The sequence below is a fragment of the Streptopelia decaocto genome (genome assembly GCF_964273445.1).
Source record: "Streptopelia decaocto genome assembly, chromosome: 8".
Lineage (NCBI taxonomy): Eukaryota > Metazoa > Chordata > Aves > Columbiformes > Columbidae > Streptopelia > Streptopelia decaocto.
In genome coordinates, this window is record NC_138662.1 from 17850816 (window position 1) to 17857594 (window position 6779).

Below are 6779 nucleotides of genomic sequence, written 5' to 3' on the forward strand. Positions count from 1 at the left end.
GATTCTATGAAATACAAACCCAAATACGTTTCAGCTAAGCAAGGATCAGAACGCCAATTCACCAATGCCTTACTCTCCCTAGGTCCTTCAGCATTTCTGAAGTCTCATTTCAGTAATTTCCCTCAAAAATGCTAAACTAGCTAAAAAGAGTTTGCAAATAAACAGAGCCCCCTATTACTACTCCTCTGTTTCCCACAGCGGCACACACAGCTCCCATGCAATTAATTAATCTGCACTCCTGTTTTACCATGCTCTTGGGCGGAATCATTCAGCAATGGACTGCAAGCTGCATGCAAGAAGTTGAGCAGTATCTCAATAAGGATCAAAACATTGATGGCAGCGGGATTCACAAGTCCAGGAACTGCATTTGCACCAGAGGTCTCACTTGTGACCACACTGAAGGTAGGAGACAGTGTAGGACAGGTGAGAATTGCTCATGACTCTGGTGTGTAGAACACAGCAGACAGATGAGGCCAGAAGAGTTATGGAAAAGCTCTCACATAAGATAATTTACTTTTAGGTAATTCACTAACAGAATTGCTCTCTCAGGTGTTTTAAGAAGGCTACGTTGATGCAAAAAGTCTTGGGATCAAAGCTGAAAGTGCTAAAGAGAGAGTTTCTTCAGAGCCATTATCTCCAAGGCATCCAAAACCCTACACCAGATTCAACATTAGTTCTGACAAAGCCTGGTCTGGCAGGTACAGGAGCCTCTCAGGAGCCCTGGTTCCTGTGCTGCACATTCTTGTCACCTGAAGGGCTTCCACCTGAGCACGGAGCACTTGCAGGGCACTGTAGGAGCACACTCTCGAGCATTTGCTTGGCCAGCTGTTCCCAGAGCCTGGCAGGTCTTATGGAGGTTAGAGAGCCCAGAGACTCCGCAGTGTATCAGACCTCTGGGGCACAGAGGGATTTCTGTAAGCAACAGAGGGATTCAAGAGTGCACATCACTCAGGAGTGGGGGTCAGAGAGGGGAAACAGGCTGCGCTGCAACTCTTAGGGCTCCTCACAAAGAACAGGGAGGTCACCTAACTGAACCGTGAATCGCTGCGGTACAGCAGAGCTCAAGGAACAGAGACTGAAACAAAAAGAATTTTGAAAGAGGCATACATGGGCAGAAGCCTTACACTGAAAATGCTACTTGTACGTAGTAATTTTCAGAGTTATTATAATAGAGTAAGATGTCAAATATACCCATTCTGTTTACAGCACAACATGCAATTTAGTCAGAAAACTAGTTGCATCAGCATATACCAATGCTTGAATGCAATCAAATTCTCCACCTGTACAGTTCCAGGCACAACTACTCTCCTGCCATAACAGAGCTGCAGGAAAGGGCAGGACCCAAAAAAAGACCACAAGAAACACCATATTGATCTCCTGGTAACTTCACCGGCAGCATGAATCCATTGTTGCAACCCAGTTGACAGGCAATACTACTTTGTGCTGAAACGAGCCGACACGCATGCTTTTTCACTGGAACCCGGAGGCTCTAAAGGCAGCACTGCCTTTAAATTCAGAATTAAGGAACAGTGCAGAAGAGAATGAAAATGGTGATGACTCGAAATTCTCTGCACCTGCAGATATAATGCTCACTAGCAACAGTAATCATTTAGTTAATCCTTACAGCTGTGTAACCCCATGGCTCACCACATATTGTAGGTGGGTATTTGGAGCAAACACTCACACAATTCCTCAGCTCCAGCCCCCGATATAGAAGCAGCAGCCCAGCTAAACTAACACCCAGGACAAAGATCCACCTACAGCCCCTCTGACATAGGGACAAAAGACTTTCCACATGAGATGGAACGGGAACAGATACAAGTAGCAAGATAAAATTACAACATTCAGATACTTCAAGAAGCAAGAGGAACTATCATTTCCTAAAAGGTAGTAGCTATGAAGCTGCAGGAATTTAGAGAGCAGAGGCTGGGGAAACTCAACCCACCAGCCCCACACTGTTCTGTAGTTAAACTTCAAAGCCAAAAGCAATGAGAAATCTCACACGTTTGCCAGGCGTAGGATAAGTGTTCCTCACAGTACTCGCAGTGTTTATACTGCAAGTAAATAACTAAAGTTCACATGCTATTAAAGTCTGGCATCTGGGAACTTCCCTGGGATCTCTATCATTTGAAGACTCACCTCACATTTTGATCACCATCTAAAGTTTTCTTATCAGACCACGCTAACACAAAGTTCTTTTCTACATCATTCCCCCCCTGCTTTTCTTTCTTGGGGGTGGCAGGCAGGATTTGAAAGCAAAATTCTGACATTAAATGTAGAATGTTAGAAATCATTCTAAAAAAAAAATAAAAAAAAAAAATCAAATCCACCTAAACTGAGACCATTTGTTTCTTCTTCTCCCCCCACCCCACACACTGGAAGGCAGTGCTTACTTCTACTTAAAGAAAAGGAGACCTAAATTGCTTCCTGCAACCTCAAAATAGCTCCGGTGTCTTAGTTACTACTTGGCTAAAAAGAATTATTAGCAGCGAAAACAAGTCCTCCACATTTATTACTCAAGCAGCTGGGGAGAAAAAGCAGAGCCGTGAAGAGATCAGAGCAAAGCCCTGTGGTTCCTCCACGAGTCGAGGCTGCGTGTCCGTACAGGTCGAAACATCCTGCGTCGTGTTTTTGCACCTTTGCAGCTTAGCAAGTCTGAGCTCCAGCAACTCCAACCCAGGCCAGGGGCACATTTTGATTATCACCATAGCAAACCATAGCATGCGGGCAGACCCTATGTGTTTCTAGTTCACAAAAATCCCTCTAAATGGTTTTTAGAGACTTCCTAGACTTAGTGTGCTGAGGGGTAAGGTCTTTGGGCTCTCACGTCAGCGCTGGAATGAAGACACGAGATTACTGTTTCCCGATTTAATTAAGCACCTACTCTGCCTCCTGGAACAACACAATAATGTCTCCAGAGCGTGCTCATGCTCCTGACATCTCAAACACTTGTCCCTGGAAAACACATGCAAGAATTTTCTAAGAATTTTATTCCAGCGCCAAGACCAAATCAGACAATGCTTAAGTAATGATCAATATGAATCTTCCCTAAATACATCATCAAAACCATCAGGCTATTAAAGATGCTGCTGATAACAGCATGAGGAAAATGATACCAGCACAATGAAAGACCAGCTGGCACATTCCCACAAAGGCAGAAGCAGCCCTCCTGTGGCTTTGATGAACAGCAGAAGATGAATCCTTGCAGATACAGTAATCTTGCAACCAGATACTCACGAGAGCCGCAAATAAATGCGAATCAAATCCAGGGCTTTAACAGACTGTGGGGAATGCAAAGGGGAGTCAGAAGAATGCACCAGCTTTCCAGCACTCGGAGCACAAAGACATTTCACTGACGATCCAGGTGAGCGAGAAGGGCACCGGTCCAACCTCTGCTTCCTGAAACCGGCTCGTATCTGGAGGGCTAATTCTTCCACTCCAGCAGGCAGGCTCATGCCTCCTCTGACTGCTACCACCCTGCACAGCCTGCGAGCTGGGATGAATCAAAGTCCTATAATCTTCCTCCAGGATGCCCTTATGCAAGATTGGGAGGGTTCAGCTCAGAACTTGGCTACAACAGCCAATTTGAAGTTTCAGGGGAAAAAAACCCAACAGCTACAAACAAACAAACACCCAGATGGAGAGGCCGCCAGGGAGGAGGAAAAACTGAAATCCTTGTGAGTTTGCTTTGAGAGGCAGCAGGAAGGACTGAGACAGAGAGGAAGGTGACAGAAGAGAAATAACATGAATCTGACTGATTCAGAGGTAAAGCTTTTACCAGAAAAAATACCACGCGTTTGCGGGAAGTGGCTGGTCCACCTTCTTCCAAAGTCCCCTTCATCCACTTTTCTCCCTCCTCTGGTGACAGTAATGCATAAAGCACTTCTACTGAAAAAGCTACCATGTCCCCCTGTACTCAACACCGGCTACATGAACCTCTCCAGAAAGCAAACAGCAACAGTGGAAGACAGCAAGGGCAGTTGCTTTTGTTGCAGTTGAAGCTGGGTGGGTTGTTCTTCCCCCGGTGCACACCCGAGGTACAGCTGGCACCGCCTGTTTGGCAGGCAGGCTGTCCAGGCACACGGGGCCACCCTCGGCAGCAACACTCGCTTTCCAGCTTCGTCCAGCCCTCGCTGCCAGGAAAGCCCAAGCGTGCCAGCAGCAGCGCTCGCAGGAACAGCCCAGCTTTGCATGGAGCCTGGCACCGCCGCGAAGGGAACGGCTCCGCGCTCCTCGCAACCCGCTCTCAGCTATTCCCTCTGCCCTTATATGGGAACATCCCGTGGCCCCGCCGGGAATACGATGCTGTTGGCGGATGGAAAGGTAAAGCAACACCTGAGCTGTCAGCCCACGAGGACAGAACGTTTCTTTTCTGAAAAGCAAGCGGAGTCTGGGAGCTGTCAGCTGCTGACAGTCTGCGCCCACCTTCCTCAAGGGAGTTATGCCGGTAATTTTAATCTTATTAAATATCGCTAATCGTATTACTAACCTAACTCTTTTCACATGTTGGAAGAAATTTAAAGAGAAAATTCCATATATGACCACGCTGTGTTCAATGCTTTCTAGCCAAATCTCAATTCGGGGCAAGTTCCTGGCTTGCAGATTCCAGTTCTGCTACACACAGGTGTGGACGAGCATGGAAACAGTCTGCCCAGCACCACATTACCGACGAGTCACCTTCCCTGCCAGATTCTTCTCTGTCCATAACCTGCTTGCTTTCTTCTCCTGGAATTCTGCTCGCTATTCCCGGTCTCTCAAAGTGACCCTATTAAAAACCCTGCAATTCCATGCATGGTTTGTAACAATCACGGGGAAACACCAGTTTCCCCATTAGAATGCAAAACCACGCAGCACAACAGCTCAGCGCATCGGCTTTCTCGAGTGCCTCCATCACTGGCTCAGCTCCCAACGTCACACACAGACACATCGTTAATGTAACGCTCATCAATTTCTGCATTTTATGTGCAAGGCGTCACACAGGACTCCTGTGACCCCCCTTCAAGAAGTGAGACCAGAAAGGAGCAGACCTCAGTCAGCACTCCACTGTACACAGAATAAACCCCTTGTTTAGTAAAATACTGACCCCGCTGTTTTACAACACTCAGAATTGCAGCCCCTTTCTTTGCAGGTCCCGCAGCAGTGCGGATATTCTCTCAGGACTACTCCTGTTCCAGGCTGCTGCCTTGAGATAAAGCAGCAGCCACAGAAAGTTTAGGTTTGAGAAAAGAAAGATCTCAAATTGCACCGATGTAACAGAAAACACACCTGCTCGGGGGGCCCAAACACTTGCTGCAAACTGTTGAAAAGGAATGTGTTCAAGGTGGAAAATGAGCTCTCCAGAACAACAGGACTTAACCACCCGCTTTCAGTACAGACAGTAAAATCAGTGCTGAGGGGGAAAGGTGAACACATGGCCTTCCTGAAGTTAAAGGTATTGTGTTTCTCAGAAAGCCACCTTCTAACATTTTTTGCTGTTGCTGGAAAAATCATTGAACAGAGTGAAAAAGGCAGACAAGACAGTCTCACCCAAGTTAATAATTTAAATGCATTTTTAAGGTAGCAAAACAGATTAAATTATTAAGCAACTTTGCTTTCTGTAAAGGCAGTCATTGCTGCCTCTGAGGATGAAGTTTCAGGAATATGATGACACTGACTTGTAATGCTATTTTTTTTTAAACATTGCCTGACTCCAGCAATTATTTACTGCTGTACCATTCACTACCCACCCTCAAACCCTGGTACGAGGCTGCTCCCTGAAGACACTCGAGTCATTTATCTGATTTTTGCTGATTAAAAAGTTATCATGAGCTCCTCAAATAACCAAGTCCCCGAATAACTTCTGGCTGCATTAAAGACTTCTCAGCAGTCTTTGAAAACCTCATCCACATCACACCCGAACACAACACTCCAGCACTGGCCCCACAACCGCACGGCACAGGTGAAAAGCTCTTTCACAATCCCTTATTTGAGCATCAATTAAAGACCCACGCGTAATATTTTCCACGTTTCACACTGAGTGTTGCACTCCCAAGAGCGCGGCGAGGACCGGGCGGTCTCCGGCCGTGTCTGAAGGGCTGCCCGGCCCTGGCCCCGCCACCCGCCCGGTGCCGCCCCCGCCGCTCCGAACGCTGCCAAGGTCGCGGTGGCCGCAGCCGGTCCCGCTAACCCGGCACTCCCCGCTCAGCAACCCCGCTTCACCGCCGCCCGCTGCCCAGCGGGGGCGGCTCCGGGCTCGGGGGTTACCCTGCCCACCGGAGCCCCCCCGGCTCGCCCCGCCCGGGAAGCCTCGCTGAGCCGCGGCCCCGCCGCTCCAGAGGGGCCGCGCCCATCCCCCCATACACAGACAAAGCGCGGCCCCCGGGCGGCACCTGCCGCCGGCCGCTGACCCCCGGTAACGCGCCGCCAGCGCCCCCCAGGCAGGGCAGGAGGCGGCGGCAGCTCTTGCCCCCCGCGCCGCAGGACCCTCATCCCCGCCGCCACTCACCTGCCGCGGCGGCCGCCCCGCTGCGCTCCCGCCGCCGCCGAGCAGCGATCCCGCACCGAACCGCGGGCCCGCCCCCGCCGCGCGCCCACCGCACCCCGCCCCGCGGGGGCACGCGCCCCCTCGCCGCCACGCCCCTCCAGGCCCGGCTCCTCCAATAGCAGCCGGCCGCCCCTCAGAGGCCACGCCTTCCCGGCCGCCCCACCCGATAGGGGCGGGCAGGCCCGCCCCCACGCTCGCGGCCAGTGGCGAGATCCCATTGGCTGCCGCCGGCGGGGCGTGGCCGCGGCCCCCTCAG

At 50.1% G+C, this 6779-nt stretch overlaps 1 protein-coding gene across 3 annotated transcripts in view; it reads right to left on the minus strand.

The window, feature by feature from the left end:
- PLXNB1 (plexin B1) overlaps window positions 1-6548 on the minus strand; it is an 81516-nt gene extending 74968 nt beyond the window's left edge. For all 3 annotated transcript variants that reach the window (XM_082060213.1, XM_082060214.1, XM_082060212.1), the window contains exon 1: window positions 6485-6548. The gene's annotated coding sequence lies outside the window, so the exon portion shown is untranslated. The remainder of the gene's footprint in view (window positions 1-6484) is intronic.
- Between the last annotated feature and the right edge of the window lie 231 nt (window positions 6549-6779).